The sequence below is a fragment of the Ictidomys tridecemlineatus genome, chromosome 14, assembly GCF_052094955.1.
Source record: "Ictidomys tridecemlineatus isolate mIctTri1 chromosome 14, mIctTri1.hap1, whole genome shotgun sequence".
Classification (NCBI taxonomy): domain Eukaryota; kingdom Metazoa; phylum Chordata; class Mammalia; order Rodentia; family Sciuridae; genus Ictidomys; species Ictidomys tridecemlineatus.
The window spans coordinates 62,818,071-62,839,315 of NC_135490.1; the positions used below are offsets into that span (position 1 = coordinate 62,818,071).

General features: G+C 33.7%; 1 protein-coding gene across 8 annotated transcripts in view; it reads right to left on the minus strand.

The window, feature by feature from the left end:
* Nsd3 (nuclear receptor binding SET domain protein 3) overlaps window positions 1–21,245 on the minus strand; it is a 108,066-nt gene that overhangs the window by 85,699 nt on the left and 1,122 nt on the right. The window contains exon 1 of one of the 8 annotated variants that reach the window (XM_078031217.1): window positions 8,529–8,551. The exons of the other annotated variants lie outside the window; for them this stretch is intronic. The gene's annotated coding sequence lies outside the window, so the exon portion shown is untranslated. Of the gene's footprint in view, window positions 1–8,528; window positions 8,552–21,245 lie in introns of those variants that run through there. 8 annotated transcript variants of the gene reach the window in all.

A 21,245-nucleotide genomic window follows, 5' to 3' on the forward strand; every position in this document is an offset into this window, starting at 1 on the left:
TAATCTAGCTCCTTATTATAGATAAATAGCAATAACCAAATTTGATACAGTAATTATACAATGCAATATCAATCTATGAAACAAAATGAATCCTGTTTGAAAACTTTTGGCAGAGACAAATGGAATTGGTTGTTAGATTTATTTTTGACACCTGCCTGTATGTCCAGCCACCTCTTCTGGTGCTTCAGCTCCCCCAATCTTGCCCTCCATTTCCCAATCCTTTGGCAGAGAAAAATTTACACTAGATTGGATTACAATACTTAAGCTTTTGCCCATAAACAAAATAAAATGCTTTTAATGGCATCCAAGTGTTACACATTGGCAGTTATAGCTATCTAAAAAAAAGTTTTAGCCACTATGATATAGAAACATATTATTTCTGACTGAAATTTGATCACTTTCTTTCTTTCAATTTGTTAAATTTTATGGTAATGAAAATATCTGAACTTTTCAGACTTTAAGGCTGTTTTATATAATGACATTACCTCTATGGATACTTAACAAATTTTTAGTTTTCCTGTGGCTTTTTTACTGAAAATTTGAGGATGTCAAAATTATAAGTTTGATAAGACTGCTGGTCAAACATGGAATCATTTAAAGTGGTATATTATCATTCTGGTTAAGGCTGCTGAAAGTTTAAGGTTATTACTTAAGGGAAAACATTTTCCTGAATGACTTCTCGGCAATCATACTAATAAAACATCCTTCCACAAATGCTTACAGCACATCAATATGTAAATAAATGTCATATAATAGTAAAACTTATCTAGGTATTTTGACTCAAAGGTACTTTCCAAGATAGTCTTTTAAAAAGAACTAAATTGCTAATTTCTGGGTTCAACTAGAAAATCTGCTTGCTTAAAAATACAAATTCAAGAGAATATATTCCCTTAAATCATGTTTTTGTTTTAATTTAAGAGATAAGTCTTGAATGTTGTGTAAGCTGGCCTCAAAACTCTAGGCTTCAGCATTCTCCTGCCTCAGCTCCTGAATAGCTGGGACTATAGGTACATGCTACCATGCCAGGCCTCATGTCATTTTTATATAATTAATGACAATGTGCATCGAAACAGAGTAGTCTTGGCTCCATCTATACTTTATGAACTCGAGATGTATCAAAGGATGTTCCTTTCTGAAACAGGACTCACTACATGACTCAACTAAGCAAAAGCATAATACTAATCAGGCATGGTGGTGCATTCTTGTAATCCCAGTTATTTGAGAGGCTAGAGCAGGAGGATCTAAATTTGAGGTAACTGAGGGGCATACTTCTTAAAGCCCACTCCATGGATGTGCTTATGAATGTTGATGGTGCATTCCCACTTCACCACCTGTTGATGGCAGAGATACCCTTCTTCTGACCACCCTTCTTGGCAGGAGCCATTCTGCGGGACCCATGATGGAAAAGTTTTTCCTATTTTCTTTGTAGGCAGAGATGCAAAGTCTTTAATCTTGCCTTTTTTTTTTTTTTTTTTTTTTTTTTTTTTAGAGAGAGTGAGAGAGGAGAGAGAGAGAGAGAATTTTCAATATTTATTTTTTAGTTCTCCGCGGACACAACATCTTTGTTGGTATGTGGTGCTGAGGATCGAACCCGGGCCGCACGCATGCCAGGCGAGCGCGCTACCGCTTGAGCCACATCCCCAGCCCATTCCTATTTTCTTAAAGTCACAGTAATATTCCTACAGAATGTGTCCTAATAATTTATCAATTTTACTCACTTTAAATAGGAATTAAAAGGCCATGTACTGAATTATTCCATTTATGTGAAATGTCTAGAATAGGCAAACTCATATAGGCAGAAGGATGATTACTGGTTGCCAAGAGCTGGGAAGAAGGAATGAATGAAGGGTGACTGCTAATAGGTAAGAGTATCTTGCTGGGGTGATAAAATGTTCTGGAATTAGACAGTGGTGATGGTTGTGCAACCTTGTGAGTATACTAAAAGTCACTAAATTGTATATTTTAATATATGCGTTATATCTCTATAAAAAAAGAATGCTCGGGCTGGCATTGTGGTTCAGTGGTAGAGTACTTGCCTAGCATGTGTGAGGCACTGGGTTTGATTCTCAGCACCACATATAAACAAAATAAAAGTCAACTAACTAAAAAAATTTTTTTTAAATAAATAAATATGGGGGCTGGGGATGTGGCTCAAGCGGTAGTGCGCTCGCCTGGCATGCGCGTGGCCTGGGTTTGATCCTCAGCACCACATACCAACAAAGATGTTGTGTCCGCAGAAAACTAAAAAATAATAACTATTAAAAATTCTCTCTCTTCTCTCTCTCTTAAAAAAGAAAAAAAATTCTGGATACCAGATTCTGTCTACTACCTGCCTTCTGTAGGCAAAGGCAAGGTTGGGTTGGGGTTCTCTTCCTTCCCTTCTATTCTGTTGCAGCTATAATGGGGAGACCATAAATTATAGTCAGGTTGTCCCCACCCCCAACCTAGTCAGGCTTTTCTAATAAAATAAATATTTATTGAATAGAAACTGAGCTAAACTCTAAAGTTATAGGCCTGAAAATTCAGACAAGGTCCCTGAAATCATACAGCTTACTGGCGAGAGAAAGGCAATAAAGGAGAAGTGCTGGAGATGAGGTTCAGAAATCACTTGGTAAGATTCATGTTTTCATTTCACACAGAGTGCCTGTATTATGTCAAGTCAGGAGCACTAGAGATAAAAGATAACAAGACAGAGTCCCTGCTGACAGAAGGGGACAAATGCCCTGAATAACAAAGGCAAACATCCAGGGTTGAAAAGCCAGGGGATGTGGGGTAGGGAGAGGATGCAAGGGATCTCACATTTCCAAGCTTATGAAGCAAGTCCTAAGCTGAGGTAAAGGGAGAAGAGCTCCCTTCCAAAGACTAAAGGTAAACCCTTACCTAAGAGTTTCAGTTAAGAACTTTCTTGGCTTCCTACTATCACAAGTTCCAAATGATCTAGATTTTTGAAGGGCTTTTCTTGATGATGTAAAACCAAATTACAAGCACTTAATGAAAGCACACTATATAACTTTGGGAAATAAAAACAATTTAGATATTAGAGAATATGGAGAGAATTACAGTGCCTGCCTGGCACATTATCAATAAAGAAGTCAATCCCAAACAGAAGGGACTATTACAGTAAGGGGCCACAGGATTGGGTTAACAATTTAAATATTTTAAGATGAGCTAACACCATTAAGTAACTAGTATTAATGAAGTGCCACAGATGGTTAACAACATGAATTTAGAACTGATTTTAAAGATATTCTTTTCTGCAGTATGATTATTCATATGTCCAACACAAACCCAAACTGGCAGCAGGTAATTAGGTCACTAAAAATAAAGCAAAACAAAAAAATTTGCCCCAATTATTTGTAATTTTTTTTGGTACTGGGGATTGAATCCAGGGTTGCTTTACCACTCATCTCCAGATGTTATTATTACTATTATTATTTTTTGAGACAGGGTCTCACTAAGTTGTTAAGGGTATCACTAAGTTGCCCAGGCTGGCCTTGAACTTGAGATCTTCCTGCCTTAGCCTTCTGAGTCGCTGGGATTATAGGCATGTACCACCATGCCTGGCTGCCCCAATTACTTTTAAGCTTTGTTAAAAGCTTCGGTACATGGGGTTTTAAAAATTATTTCATTTTATTTTTTTTAAAGAGAGAGAGAGAGAGAATTTTTTAATATTTATTTTTTAGTTTTCGGCGGCGGACACAACATCTTTGTTATGTGGTGCTGAGGATGGAACCAGGGCCGCACGCACGCCAGGGGAGCGCGCTACGGCTTGAGCCACATCCCCAGCCCCTAAAAATTATTTTAGTAAGTAATATCTTCTACTCTAATTCTATTTTTTTGAAAAAAAATCAGTCTTTATTCAATAATGCAGATAAATTGAAATTACAACTAGAAAGTTAAGTAAGTAGATCCAACAATTCTAAACTTTTCTGAGAATACTTGGTTTCTTTTCTTTTTAACTTTATTCACTCTAATTCATTGTACACAATTACAGTACAACTTTTCATTTCTCTGTTGTACACAAAGTAGAATTGTGCACATGTGCACTCATACATCATTACCTAGGATAATGTTGTCCATCTCATTCCACCATCTTTCCTGCCCCTATCCCCCCTCCCCAGCCCTCCCACGCCTTTGCCCAATCACAGTTCCTCCATTTTTCCCATGCCCCCCCCATTGTGTATCAGCATCCACTTATCAGAGCAAACATTCGGCGTTTGGTTCTAATTTTATTTTTAAGTGTTGGAAATACAGAGTGTAAACATATCACCCATCCAAGAGTCATAAACTGACAAAAAATCTTTTTCCAAGAAACTTCAAACATTTAAATAACAAGATTTAACATATTTTCTACTATAAATCTAATAATAATTCTATAGACATGTATAAACTATTGATAACATATTATAATTCATATTTTCTCAAACATTGGGTATGTTATGACATGAAGCTTTCTCTTTTGTATTAGTGTACAGAAGTTACAGTCACTATTAATATGATGAGGAAAAACTGTCACAATGTTATTACTGTTGAACATAATATAAGAAGAATCTTGAACTCTAATAAAATGTCTTCCCTTTCTGTATCACTTACAACTAATACAAAACCTAACTTAAGCACAAAACCAATTTATATTAGAATGTCATACTATATTTGAGGTGTCTTTGAGAGTAGCATTACAGTTCACAAAATTGTCAAATGTTCAAACAACTGAAATTTATACTTATCTTTAATTTCCAAACCAAAGTGTAGCAGTTCCTTTTTCAGTCATGGAAACAAACAAAACCACTTCAATTCTAACAAGGAACTGTTAGAATTCTTAGTATACCCCTAGTATAATAAGTGAAGGAAGAAAGCTGATAAATGAATACAGGGATGGTAGAAAACACAATCCTGCAATGAAGATAGTATCCTATATTATTAGGATCAATGTAATCACAAGGATCCTTATAAATGAAAAGGGAAGGAAAGAGAATCAGAGAGAGATTTGAAGGTACAATGCTGCTGGCTTTGAAAGCAGAGAAGTGGACAATAAGCCAATAAATGAGTGAACTCTAAAAGGAGAAGCAAGGAAAGAAATTCTCCCCCAGAGCCTCCAGAAGGAATACTACCTTGATTTTAGCCCATCGAGTACTATGTTTGACATCTAGAATCTAAGATAATATATTTGCATTGTTTTAGTCACTAAATTTGTTGTAACTTGTCACAGCAGCAATAGGGTTTTTTTCTGAAAATATTTCTACTAGCTTTGATTTATTTATTTCTTTATTTTAGTTTCACAAACACTCCTGTAAGGTATGTAACAGGGAGGAGACCTAAAAATAGAGATATCATTTTAAAAAGAAGTCTTACTCCATCACAACATTAAATAGTCCTACATATAGATACAAATATGCTAATGTGACCACAATTTGTCTCTGGATCTCTAAGAAGAGCCATTTAAATTTAATAACTGCTAGGGGGCTGCTGTCATTTTTCACACATGTGAAAGGATAAAAAATAATTTTTTTCTCTTTTCACTGCCACAGTCACTGCTGCTTTCCATGCTCAGGAGTTTACTTTCATTCTAGTTATGGACTTGATACAAATAATACAATGGCAGTAAAGCTGTAACTATGCATGAGATGATAATGCAGTGGGTCCTTACTAGTAAAATACTTATTACACTTAGGATTTTCAATTTTTCCCAACCAAAAATTTCTGGGCCATGATGGATTTTGTAGCTGATTTTCACAAAAATACATAGGTAGAAAGGAGATCCTATAGTCATAAAACAGCTATATAGTAAGAATTGTTTTTAAAAAATCTGTTGGTTTAAAGCTATAATAGTCACAATTAAAAACAACGCCTCTCATAGCCATCCCAAAGATCACTATTAAGCCAACATTTTTTCTAATGGGTAATCTCTAAGTGGAAATTTATTTTTCTAAAAGTAATAATGTACAAGTTCCCTAAATAAAGAGGCTTTTTTCACATGTTAAATCATTATTTATTCAAAAATATAAAACGAATAGTTGGGTAGAAACAAAATCCTTTCCATTTTTATCATGTGGCAAAAACAAAAAACTGGAGTTCCCAAAGTTTTTTTTTTTTTTTTTTTAATTGAACCAGAAGTGCTTTACCACTGACCTACATCCCAGGCCTTTTTAATTTCCTTTTTTAAAGACAGGGTCTCACTAAATTGCCGAGGCTGGCTTCAAACTTGAAATCTTCCTACCCTAATCTCCTGAATTATTGGGATTACAGGCATGTGCCACTATGTCTGGCTCCCCAGGGAAATTTTTCTATACTAAAATCATTCTAACCTAACCAGCATAAATTACCCATGCCAATACCACCAGGACAATCAAAAGCTAAGTCCCACCTTGCCTATTTCCAGACTCAGTGCCACATTATATATCTTATTCTTCATAGACTCCTATTTCTGTTTTTTGTGACATAGTCTATTACTGGGCATCAGCCATGTACCAGACCATCTTCTAAATCCTGAGAAATCAAAAGAAATAAGATTCTGGTCTCATGGAGCTAAAATAAACAAAAAAATTTCAGATAGTGATAAGCTACTAAATAACAGGGTATTATGTTACACTGACTGGTATTTAAAAGGACTAATGGAATAAAAGTCATTCATATAGAAGGTTGGAAAAAGAAGCATAGAAGTCATCATCAGGCAACATTTTTATTTCCTTTTGAGCTTGCTCTGTGGTAAGTTTCTGAGGTATGGCTATAGTAAAAAGGCTTTATAGTTCAATCAAGTATTTCATGTAATACAGAGTTTAAACCTTAAATATTATCTAACCATAACTAGACCAAAATATACTGAAATGAAGGCAATGCATTCTGCATTTAAATCATTTTGTTGGTCAGAACTCTATAGTCTGCTAACAGCTACACTGATATAAAATAATTTTTAAAAAATACTCTAGCTTTCAGCCCTTTTATAAATTTTTATTTACTTATTTAGATCAGGTCTTGCTAAATTGCTATGGTTGTCCTTAAACTTAAAATCCTCCTGCTTCAGCCTCCCAAGCTGCTGGGATTATACGCGTGCACCACTGTGCCAGGTCTCTTCTCTTATTTTCTTTTACTAGGAACATCTAAATCCATAATAGCCACACATGGCTATTTAAATTTAAACAAGTTAAAATTGAATTAAATTATAATCCTCAATAGTGCTAGCCATATTTCAGGTATTAAATATCAACATATGGTTAGTATTGGTCAGCACACATGCAGAATACTTCCATCATTGCAGAAAATTTTACTAGGCATGGGGGCTGGGGTTGTGGCTCAGTGGTAGAGCGCTTGCCTAGCACATGTGATGCCCTGGGTTCGATCCTCAGAATCACATAAAAATAAGTAAAAAAAAATAACGGTATTGTGTCAACTACAACTAAAAAATATTTTTTTTAAATTTTTTATTAGACAGTGATGATCTACATTATTTTTCAAATTTGATCCAAAAAAAATATCCTTAAAAAGCTTATGAAAAGGGGCTGGGGTTGTGGCTCAGTGGTAAAGCATTTGCCTGGCATGTGTGAGGCTCTGGGTTCAATCCTTAGCACTGAATATGAATAAATAAATAAAATAAAAGGTCCACTGATAACTATGATGCAAGAAAGAAATCACATGAGAGGAAGTTTAACAATCATATCTATATACTAGAATAAGAAAAACTCATGGGCTGGAGTTGTAGCTCAGTGGTAGAGCACTTGCCTTGCAAGTGTGAGGCACTGGGTTCGATCCTAGTACCACATAAAAACAAATAAAGGCACTGAGTCCATATACAACTAAAAAAAAATTCAAGAAAGAAAAACTCAGGTAAAACCAGGGACAAATAAAATGCCCACTGAGTAACAGTACATACTCAATCACTGATATTATAGTCATTTGATTTGAATTTTAATTTCCACTTTGCTTCTCTATTATAGCTGTATATTTTGAGCAGCTATAACATATTTGGGCTCTCATTTTTATTTATTTATTTGTTTGTTTGTTTATTTTTTAGTTATAGTTGGACACAATACCTTTATTTTATTTATTTATTTTTATGTGGTGCTGAGGATAGAACCCAGGGCCTTGCATGAGCTAGTTGAGCGCTCTACTACTGAGCCACAATCCCAGCCCTGGGCTCTCATTTATAGTCAATAAGGGAAGTTTAAAGCACATGACCCAGATATCTGAAATGACCCCAAACAATGGAAATATGGGCTGCAATTCCTCCTAGATAGCTTGACAAGAATATACATGGTTTAAAAAATTAACTTTAAGTCTTATCTACTATTTTAACATTATCTAAGAATAGCCTTAATTTGCAGTATTAAACAATTAAATTCACAACCAATGCTTACATACATAAATAAGAACTTAAAGAATAAAATCAGCATATTCACTGTCTTTATGCCACTGTCTAATTAAGCAAGGTGTTAGATAATTTGCACATTTGCTTCTAATTTTTAAAATTTTTTTCTTAGTTTAAACTACTAATAGAGCAAAAATATTTTTAAGAGTATAATTGTACTACTTACTCCACAATCTGTTCAACTTTAGTGTTATCATCCCAAATATTTTCTGAAATTTTCACTCAAAATTTTCCACTAAAAATGTGTCAAAAAGATGATGGTCAAAGACGTTAAAATACTCTGTATTAGGAAGTGGCCTGCATCAAGTGGAACATCATTAGTTAAGATACAAAACAAAACCTTGCTAAATTTAACCATAAACTCTGTCACTAAATTCAATCACAGTTGTCACTTAGTATTCCATTAAGTTACAAAACATCTCAGGTTGCTTTGCAGTTCTTATTTTTTCCTGACTAAACCACATTACTACTGAACTACTTTATACTAATACAAAACTTACTAGTAAAATACACTGTTTCCCTTATCTATCTGGTTTAACCTCAACTGTTTTCACTTTGTTCTTGACCACACCCAACAACAGACATGGTATTACCACTTACAGAAAATGTATATTAAGTTATTTTCCGTTCTCTTACAGCAAGGGTACTGGCTCACTCTGAAAATTACTACAAATTAAGTAACTTTTATCAGTCATCTTGTACCAGTCATTAAGAAATCTAGTAAACTAACAAGTTCATCCACATATTTTCTTACCCTTTCCCCCAACAAACTCTTACATTAAAATAGTTTCTAAAAAAAAAAAGTTTTGTTTTATCTTTATATACTGGGGATTGAACCCAGGGGTGCTTTACTACTAAGCTATATTCCCCAGTCTTTTTTTTTTTTTTTTTTGAGACAGTGTCCCCCTAAGTTGCTGAGGGACTTTCTAATTTGCTGTGGCTGGCCTCAAACTAGTGATCTTCCTGCCTCAGCCTCCTGAGCTACAGAGATTCCACACATGTGCTAGCATGCCCAGGTTGGATCTTAAAATTTTTAAGATAGTTGAATTTTACTTTATCTTGGAGTCTCCATTCTCCACAAGGCAAAAAATAGAACATACAATAAAATTATGTGTATTTTAAGGTACTAAGCAATTTATCATATATAAAATTATAATTTACTAAGATTTTATTTCCTATAACAACTAGTTTGGGTGTTTTTTTGTTTGTTTTTGTTGATGCTCTGTTTTGTTTTGGTTCATCGGCTTTATCTTTTTAGTATTTTAAGTTCTATTATATTCATTATTTTTTAAAGTAAGCAATAAAAGGACATTTGAACTTCATATCATATATTCAAACTTTACATAATTTTACATACATTTGTTTTATCAGAATCCTAAGCTTTGGTGTAGCTAGAGCCACCACAAAGTTCTAATAACAACAGTGAAGTAAATTTGGACTGGAAAGTTAACTTCATGTTCATACTTGAACCAGCATGAATTTATTTTCCAACTGAGAAACACTCACATAATCCATGCAAAGATGCTCTTCAAGCATTAGTTAACATTTAACTTATAATTTCTATGAAAGTAAGAAAGTAAACTTACTTAGGTTAGGCAACTAAGTTTACTTCTTCATTTATTAAATATAAACATATAGACCAAATATATAAGTTTAATTTTTTGGATGTCTGTCTGTCTCTCCACACACACACACACACACAGAATAAATGCATAAACGCAAGAAAGAGCTTTTTTTTGTGTGTGTGGCATTAGGGATCAAATCCTGTCTTCTTTGAGCATGCTAGGAAAGCACTCTACACTGAGCTATATTCCCACGCCCACTGCATACATTTCCATTTCTGGAAACAAAACACTTATTATTATCAATTACATGCCTAGTACAATTCTTGGCCCATTTTAACACTTCCAATTCAAATTCCTATAAATTTCATCTCTATTTACAGATGAGAATATTGATCCTCAATGATAAAGTGAAGTAGAAGAACTCATTCCACTGCTCACCTAATTTAAAAAAAAAAAAAGAAAAAAGTAGTCATGCTAACTGGTTAAAACAAACAGAACTATAGTACAACTTTCAGGGGTTAATGTCAGAGCAAAGCAAACTTCTCTTCATTAAAAGAAAGCTATACTTTAATAAGATGCCAAGTCCACTACAGTGAAATATAGGTAGAAGACATTTTCTAAAGTATTTCAAAGGGGCTGGGGATGTGGCTCAAGTGGTAGCACGCTCGCCTGGCATGCGTGCGGCCCAGGTTCGATCCTCAGCACCATATACCAACAAAGATGTTGTGTCTGCCGAGAACTAAAAAATAAATATTAAAAATTCTCTCTCTCTCTCTCTTTAAAAAAGACAAATATTTAAAGTATTTCAAAATCAAACTTGATTTTTTTTAAAGAGAGAGAGAATTTTAATATTTATTTTTTAGTATTTGGCAAACACAACATCTTTGTATGTGGTGCTGAGGATTGAACCCGGTCCGCACGCATGCCAGGCGAGCAAGCTACCGCTTGAGCCACATCCCCAGCCCAAAAACTTGAATTTAAAAAAAAAAAAAAAAAAAAAAACTTATTATAAGCCACAGATAGTTCTTTCAGTAAAGATATCTTGACTGGACAAGAAAATTATTTTGTAATTTAAAAAGTTACTGCATACACTGCATCATAAGCTAAAAATTTTTACTTGCATATCAGGTTTTCTTAATACAGGACATATGGGTATCTTTTTTTCTAAGAATTTTCTAACATCTCACTCTTAAATGTATTTAAAGTATGTGTCACACATGTTCTTGTGTACTGAACTGTTCTTGTGTACTTTGACCTGTAATATTTTTTCTGAGACGGGTCTTACTATGTTGCCTCAGGCTGGTCTCCAACTTCTGGGCTCAAGCAATCCTTCTGCCTCAGCCTCCCAAGAAGCTGCAATTACAGGTGTGTGCCACTGTGCCTTTTTGTACTATACTTTAATATAAAAGTGTATTTAAGTGTAGTACAAAAAATAGCTACAGAATATAGCTATGAATAGCCCAGAGTGTGACATATACTTGTTACTCTACGCACTCAGGAGACTGAGGCAGGAAAATCATAAGTTAGAGGCCAGCCTCAGTAACTTAGGGACACCCTGTCTTCAAAAAAAAGTGGCAGGGGTTCAGGAGGGGGACGCAGTGCTGGAGATGTAGCTCAGTGGTAAAGCACTCTTCTACCATGTGCAAGGCCTTTAATATTATCAGGAATTTAAGTAGGGTCAAACTTTTCTAGAAATATTCTAAAATGGACTGTGCTGATGGTTATACAACTCTGTAACTATACTAAATCCAAGTGAGTTATATATTTTAAATGGGTAAACTGTATGGAAAGTGAATTATAACTCAATAAAGTATTACAGGTTGAAGATTGGGGTTGTAAGTTAGTGGCAGAGCACTTGCCTCACACAAGTGAGGCACTGGGTTCTATCCTTAGTACCACATAAAAATAAATAAACAAAATAAAGATATTGGGTCCATGTATAACTAAAAAAATATTTTTTAAAAAATTACAGGTTGAACTTTTTTTTTGGTACTAGAGATTGAACCCAGTTAAGCACCACTGAGCCACATCCTCAGGACCTACCCCCCACCTTTTTTTTTTTTTTTTTTTAATTTTGAAACAAAATCTCACTAAGCTTCTTAGGCTCCTGCTAAATTTCTGAGGCTAGCTTTGAACTTGAGATCCTCCTATCTGAGCCTTCCATATTGCTGGGATTATAGGCATGTGCTATTGCACCCGGCCAGGTTAACATTCTTAATCCAAAAATTTTGAAATCCAAAATGCTCCAAAATCTAAAACTTTATTAGTACTGACCTAAAGCCAGAAGTGGAAAATTCCACACCTGACTTCATGTCACAGGTTATATTCAAAACACAGGTGTAACCAAACATATTATATAAAATTACCTTTAGGGCAAGGGACATAGACCAGTGTTGGAACTCGTGCTTAGCATGTGCAAGTCCCTGGATTCCACTCCCAGTACCACAAAAAACCAAAACATTAACAAAAAACCATTTGGGCTATATGTATGAGGTACATATAAAACATAAATGAATTCTGTGTTAAAACTTAGGTTTTATCCTCAACATATCTTACCATGTACATGCAAATATTCCAAAATCCGAAAAATGTGAAACACTTCTGACCTCAAGCATTTGGCATAGGGAAACTGAACCTGTATTTTAAAAAACTTTTCTTGGACAGCAATTTGGAAATATGTATGAAAAGCTTTTGAAATGTTCATATATCTTTTAAGCAATTCTGGTTCTAGGAATTTATTGTAATAAAACAATCAAGTGTTAGTTTTTTTAATGTAAAATGATATTGATAAAATTGCCATATGCAAAAATTATAAAGTGCCTAATACTATCAATAGAAGAATGATCAACAGATTATAGAATACCAATATAAAGAAATTATATCAGTGTTTTTGGTTTTTTTAAATACATTTATTTTATTCACTTTAAAAAATCTTTATTTAATTTAATTAATTTTTTATTTTATTTATTTATTTGGTATTAGGGATTGAACTCAGGGGCACTCAACCACTGAACCACACCCCCAGCCCTATTTTGTATTTTATTTAGAGACAGGGTCTCACTGAGTTGCTAAAGGCCATTGCTGAGGCTGGCTTTGAACTCATAATTCTCCTGTCTCAGCCTCCCGAAAAAATGTTTATTTTTATGTGGTGCTGAGGATTGAATTCAATGCCTCACATGTGCAATGCCTCTGCCACTGAGCCAAAACCACAGCCCCTATTTTATTTACTTTTATGTGGTACAGAGGATCAAACCCAGTGCCTCCTATGTGCTAGGCAAGCACTCCAACACTGAGCTACAAACTAAGCCCCTATATGTCAGTTTTTATAAATGCAATCTCAAAACATATTATTTCATAGTATTTTAAACAATGAAACATGTTATAAAATATTATGATTATATAATTTTAATTTTGTAAAAGAAAATATATACATACATAAGAAAAACTACTGGAAGGATATATAACAAAATATTAATAGTAGTTCCAGTTGAGAGGGTTTCAGGTGATTTTTAATTTTCTTTATATCTTACTGATTTCCATTTCTATATAAAATAATCTTTTAAAAACTTAAACATAACAAATGTTATTTTAAAACCTAGTACCCACTTTAGAAAAATTCAAGTTTCCGACCAAAAAATGAAAATGGGACCATCAGCATTTCTCAGAAGTATTATGTGTATGTGTGCATATGTGTGAATACATATGCATACACATGAATATTCACCTAAACACATTAATTTTATTAACCAATAAGATAAATTCTAATGATCAAGTCTTAATGGTATAGGTGGTAGCAACACAGAAACCATAAGTAACTAAAAGTCTATTAACTCTACTTCCTACACAAAACCAAATTTATGTTTTTTTAAAATAATTTTCAAATAGAGCTTTCTTACATATAAGAAAATACAACACATATCCATCTAAAAAGATTTAAAATTATTGTCTATCATCTTTGCAGGGGAGAAATTAACAAGGAACATATTTAAACTTCAGTAGAAGTATAAATAAAAAAATTCTATTACATAACAGAAAAGAATTCAAAGATACAGTAGAGCAAAGAAAGAAGTTTCTTAACCCCAATCTAATGTAAAATACTACATTCTAAAATGCATTTGGAGAGCTGGGGCTATAGCTCAGTGGTAGAGCACCTGCCTTGCATGTGTGAGGCACCAGGTTTGATCCTCAGCACCACATAAAAATAAAAAGTAAAGATACTGTGTCCATTTACAACTAAAAAAATTTTTTGAAAATAAATAAATTTTAAAAATGCATTTAGATGATCCTGCAGCAATTATAAAGAGAGAATAGTTTAAAGTGACAAAATTATAATAACCAAATAAAATTTTAATTTACACATGCAGAAGAATTATAAAATGTCTTTCTCAAAGTCTACATTGTACAGGTTTATGAAATACTGTATTCAGCTGGTAGTGAAAGGGGGGAAAAAAGCATTCAACGTTTTCTGCTATTATAATCCTTGAAAGTCAACATTAGCTTTTCTAAACATGTAAAATAAAGCCATCTAGAAGGTCAGAAAAGTACACACAATCCAGAAATTTTCCCAAGCTCAAAAGAAAATTGATTCACCCAGCCAAATTATAGGAAAGGGAAGATTCAAGAGGCATCATGGGCCAGCTACGGTGGTGCTTGGCTGTTAATTCCAGAGACTTGGGAGGCTGAGGCAGGATGATTCCAAGGTCAAGGTCAGCCTCAGTAACACTGCCAGGCTCTAAGCAACTTATTGAGACCCTGTCCCAAAGTAAAAATTAAAAAACACTGGGGAGATGGCTCAGTGGTTAACCTCCCTTGGGTTCAATCACTGGTACCAAAAAAAAAAAAAAAAAGGGCAAAGCTAGCCTCAGCAAATTAGTGAAGTCCTAAGCACCTAAGTGTGACCCTCTGTCTCTAAATAAAAAAAAAATAAATAAAAAAATATATACACACACACACGTATATGGATACATATATATATATATATATATATTATATATGGACTGAAGATGTAGCTCAATAGTTTAGCGCCCCTGAGTTCAATCTCATTATAATATCAAGAAAAAAAAAAGAACTTTCTTCTGGGACTCAGTATTATGTTTTATTCCACATTCATAATTAAAGCACTTAGATTTCAAATTACTAAGTATCTACAATGTTAGGAAGCTGCTTTTAAAAAATTACCCAGATATTCATTTGGCAGTAACAATTATAAACTATAAACTCGTTATACTATTTATGAGTTTGGGGGTATAGCTCAGTGCTACAGCATGGCTTAGTACATAAGAGGTCCTGGGTTTGATCCTTAGCACCATAAATAACAATAATAAAGATAATCCTTAAAACTGGTTATTCCATTTTTATATTTGCTGACCCTTTGTGGTTATGAATTTTTCAGATCCTTATGTTTAAAAAGAAAAATAGAACATTAGCATACTTTTATCCCTAAAGTCCTACTGCCACCAAGGCAGGACAAGCTGAACCAACAAGATGCCTATGCAGGTTTGCTTAAAGGACTTATTACCCAAGTGATAGTTACACAATGTTCATTTTCTCATTATTTGTTTATACTGATCATTTGGGTCTTAAAATGCATTTCTTTATTAATGTTATGCTAAACAACTTCAAAGAGGTTGTAAAATGCCTATTTTTTATTTGTGTTTGTTTTTTGCATACGGCTTTCATTAGAATCTACATTTAAGAGAGCTTAGGTAAGCAAGACTTACAAACACAATATTATCTTGGCAATGGCCAAAATGCCTCGAGGCAAGTCTCCATGTGCTCTTAACATCAGATCAATTTGATAAATTTTGTTCATCCATGAGATCCCAGGAAGCTACTCACTTCATAAATTTAAAATATCTACCTATATATTTTAGAAAGTACACTTATAACTCATAACCAAGTAAGAAAAAACATGCCCTATGGTAGAAAAATACTTATTACTTAATGTTTAGTTATCTATTAAAATAAAAACACAAGCTATGAAGAAAAAGGACACATATTCTTTTAAAAAATTTTTAAGTAATGTAAAAACTTATATATATATATATATATATATATAGACAGTCTCTTTGGCCTGACAAGTCCCTGAAGTCTGTTTCATCCATTATTGAGTTAAACACTGTGCTTTCCAATTTCATTAAAATAAACTAAAAAACTTGAGTTATTATGAGAGAATTTTATCAATATCTCAGAAAATTCCATGTAAAATGTAAGATATTAAGTAATGTTTTCAGTGTTACATATGGTTAAAACAGAAACTATATGTATGTAAATTCTTTTTCATTTTCCTATTCATTTTCTCAACATACTCTATGATGATTAAGATCCATATCTGTAATTTTAAAATAAGCCAAAAATTCTTTTTCAAAGAGCTTTTTAAATTCAAAATCTTGTTGATAAGCATGTCTTTAGGAATAACAAAACACATCGTGTAAAAACTGAACATTCTCTAAATTCACAGTATTTAAAATTTTTATGGCTTTTACATTCTTTTCATGCCGTACTAGCAGGCACAACATACTATAGAAGTGTTCAGAGTATTTATTTATTAAGTACTTACTAAGATCAACAGTAAAAATAAAAACCATACTGTATGTTTTAAAAAAATATTAGGTGGGACTGGGGTTGTAGCTCATTGGTAGAGCTCTTGCCTAACATGTGAGGCACTGGGTTCGATTCTCAGCACTACGTATAAATAAATAAAACAAAGGTCCATTGACACATAAAAAAATGTGTGTGTGTGTTTACATAGTAGTCTTAGCATAATCTATTCCTTAAACTTACCCTTATTAATATTGATTAAAAAAATTAGCCAGCAGAAGGAAAGCTTGCCATTTATTTCAAAACTCAAATGCTGGGTATGTTGTTTATTAACAACAACAACAACAACAACAAAAGTCATCTAAGTGTCTTCTCAAAAAAAAAAAAATTGACTTGATTTTTTCCTAAAGGAACAATAAAAACAGTACTGCACTGAGAAACAGATTTTATGGATAGATACCAAATTCTAAAAAAACTTTAATAATTTTAATTTCTTCAGTGTCTACAATACAAGACTATTTTGTTGTTGTTGCTGTTTAAAAAAAAAATAAAATAAAACCAGGGCTGGGGTTGTAGCTCAGTGGTAGAGCGCTTGTCTCACACATGCAACAAGCTGAGTTCGATCCTCAGTACCACATAAAAATAAATAACTGAAATAAAGGTACTATATCCAACTACAACTAAAAAATAAGTATTTTTTAAAAATAAAATAAAACCAATGATTTAGCATCCATGGTAACCTGTTTTCTTCTTTTTGGGGGGGTGGACTGGGGATTGAACTTGACCACTGAGCCACATCCCCGGCCTTATTTTGATTTTATTTAGAGACAGGGTCTCACTGAGTTGCTCAGCACCTTGCTTTTGTTGAGGCTGGCTTTGAACTCCGAATCCTCCTGCCTCAGCCTCCTGAGCCACTGGGATTACAGGCATGCGCCACCATGCCCAGCTCTATTTTCTTCTTGATAGGCAAAAATAATTTAAAACTAAACAAAGTAATCAACATTATATGCTAAGATTTTTTTAAACTTGTTATCTTTTTTATAATTTTTAAGTTGTGTAGATGAACACAATATCTTTACTATTATTATTTTAATATTTATTTTTTAGTTGGACATAATATCTTTATTTATTTATTTTTATGTAGTGCTGAGGATCAAACCCAGGGCCTCGAAAGTGCTAGGCGAGCGCTCTAACAATGAGCCACAACCCTAGCCCCTTATTATTATTTTTTTAATGTGGTTCTTAGAATTGAACCCAGTGCCTACATGTACTAGACAAGCACTCTACCACTGAGCCAGAAGTCCATTCATCCCTAAATTTGTTTTCAATGAGGCATTTTTAGCTCAATTTTCTTTCTAGGATCAGGATTAAATTTTGTTTTCTAATTCAGTTCACTGCTATGTCACTGACAACTGTATTGAAATAGGAAAAATTCTGACAAAAAACACTTTATTACAAACTCCAAGATAACGTGAACACAATTCGTTTATTCATGTAAAAATATTGTGTATATGTTATATATGCCTGATAAACAAAGTATGAAAAAATAAAGCAAGATCCCTTGCTTCACTGCAACTTACTTTCCTCAAACTAATTTATACTAACTTTGAAATATGCCCCCTCATCTTGAGCTTTCATAGACAACTCAAATACTTTCACAGTAAAATAATGCGGTGTGGTATAAAGACCCAAGTAACAGGTTACCAAAGCCTTGGGTTTTACTTTTATAAGATTCAGTTTTCTCTTTTGAAAAATAAGATAGTGTATTATCTCTTTTCCATTTGAACAGTCAGGAATGTAATTCAGATTCAGCTATATTACTTATAATAGCAAAAACATGTTAGTAACCTAAATGTTAATATTCCAAACAATGAAATACTATATGACCCTTTATAAAAAGCTATAGGTCCATGTATGCCAATTTTAAAAGATGTCCCAGACATCCTATTAAAACAAAAAAGTAAAATGCAGATAGTATGTACTTCAAGAGAAATATACAAGTAAGTACATGGAAATTCTCTAGAAGGAGAAACAAAAAACTTCAAAATAGTTAAAGTAGTAATCAGGGCTGCTATTTTTTAAATTTCTTGAAAATGTTGAAAGTAACAAACATACTATTTTTATGGTTTTTTTTTTTGAGAGAGAGAGAGAAAGAGAGAATTTTTAATATTTATTTTTTAGTTCTCGGCGGACACAACATCTTTGTTGGTATGTGGTGCTGAGGATCGAACCCGGGCCGCACACATGCCAGGCGAGCGCGCTACTGCTTGAGCCACATCCCCAGCCCATGGTTTTTAAAAATAAATTTCTTAGGTTTGCTGATCCAGGTTCCATACCTGTGTTCGAATACTTGCTTTGCTGACATTCCAAAAAAAAAAAACAAAAAAAAACAACCCACCATGAATGGTCTTTTAGGATGGAACCAGTCTTCAAAGATTTTTAAAATGTTTACAATGTTATTTAATTACTTAAACCTCAGCTTCTCCATCTGTAAAAATGGGTTAAAAGTATTAAGTTCATACAACCATCAGGAGGATAAAAGGAAATCACTGTAAGAGGACAAATGTTACCAGCTATGATTATTATCAGATCTGAAAGTTAATTCAATGTTCATCAATATTAGTTTCTTCTATCCAAAACTCATTCAATCTGATCAGCATACTAGAGCACATTTGTTAATTTACAGTTAAAAAAAAAATAAAAAGTACACAGGTGGGCTGATGATTAAAAAAATTAGAGCAAAGTTTGGGTTTCTGTTGTTATCTGACTTGAGTAGCCTTCTTCATTGAATGGATACCTGGGCAAGGAACCAGAATATTCATGATGGCTCATTTAAGCTTCCAATGTGTTTTTTAAATTTCATTTTAACATGCAGTGATTGCTTATTTTCTTAAAAAGTATGGCATTGATAGTTCATGCACATAATTTGCAAACTAATTATAAATAATGTCAATCAAGGGGACTGGGGCTGTAGCTCAGTGGTAGAGCGCCTGCCTTTCAAGTGTCCATCTACAACTAAAAAAATTTAAAAAGTTAAGAAAATAATGTCAATCAAATAGGAAACACAAATAAGAAATCTCCATGAATACAAATTTAAAAAAAAAAACATGCTGAATGGCCTTTTAGAATGGAACTTATCTTCAAAGAATTTCAAAAAATTCAGGCTTTATGCTTTGAGCACAGTACTCTCAGAAAGTACCACTTTAACAACATTCATTTTAATTTTCCCAACAAACCAAGAACACATCTGAAACTTCTCCAAAACAACTGAGAGGACATTATTATTAAAATAGATTAAATCAATATGTTGTAGAATTGGATTCAGTCCATCATATTACAATTTTAATAGAACTTCCTGGTACCAGTGAACAATTTGACCATCAATGTGATGGGTTAAAGTTTTGATTACCTCAATTACAATTATAAATCAAAAGCAAAAGGTCACGAACACTTTTTAATCCTTTTCAATATGAAAATAAAATAGGCTCCACCTAATACTAACTGATCTACTATAAATTTGTCAGGATTTAAATCTTTAGAGAAGCAACAAATTCTAATCACAAAAGTAGTTACATTTGAATACATTAGAATTACCTTAGCTTTCATGAGAGTTACCAGAACATCCCATCAAGAAAAGAAAGAAAAAGAAAAGAAAAGAAACTAGCAACTCAATGAGTCTCTAAGAACTGCCTGCCTACTTCATAGATCATTGCACTGTGCTGAACTGGCATTTGGAGACTACACTGAGATAGCAGCATGAAAGCAAAGGGAGGAGATGAGGAAAAGAGTTTATTTTTAAAAAATAGAAATCACTATTCTTAACACACCTATAGCTATCAGAAATACCTCTTTAAAATACAGACATTCTTATTTTTCAACATTCAAAATATAGCAAGCAAATAATCTATCACAAGCGGATCTCCCTAGCCCTTCTTACCCACACACAGTGTTTTGCCAAGAGCACAACCCCAAGTAAAAAAAAAAAAAAAAAAAACCAATGCAATTTCCTTGTTTACTTAAAGAATTGCAGAAAACATGTTGACTGCTTCTAAGGCTTCTGAAACCAATCAATATTCAAAGGACTTTTCACGATCATGTCTGAAATATGACAGTAGTAATGACTCCTTCAACTAGTAAAAATCTAGTTTCAAATTTACAAAAAGGGTTAAATTTTACACTGCAATTCATCAGTATGTCTTGTTTGCAACCAGAAAAGGGGAGGGGGTAGGCAGCAAAACACACAAGATGGAAAACATCACTACCTCCTTTGCTGGTTATGAATAACTGTAAATGATCCAAGAGGTAAGGGGAAAGAGTTCATGAATAGAAAGAAGGGGGGTTAACAATGTGAGCTGGCCCCTTCCAGATTTACATTGATGTCGGAAAGGAAAAGGAATTTATTTACACTGCAGTGCCTGGCAGCAAACATGGCTGCCCCTGCCCCCTTTAAATCTGAATAGTCCTCACTCCCTCACCAAAATCATCATATTATGGCCATGTCTCTCCCTGTCTCCTTACCATAACACAGACACATCTCTCTTCCCTCAAAACAGTAACACCCACACCTCCCCCATTTCACAACAATCACAACCCCATAACCACCAGCTTCTCTATTCTATAGCCTTGAAATAGGCACAGAATACACACAAATATAGGAACAAAAGGCTTTCCTTTCTAACACTTTAACAACCCCCTTCCCTTTTCCTCCCACTATGTGACGCTTGGTGGATCGTTCTCATCCCTTCCAACATTCAGTTAATTTCCTTCTCTAATCCAAT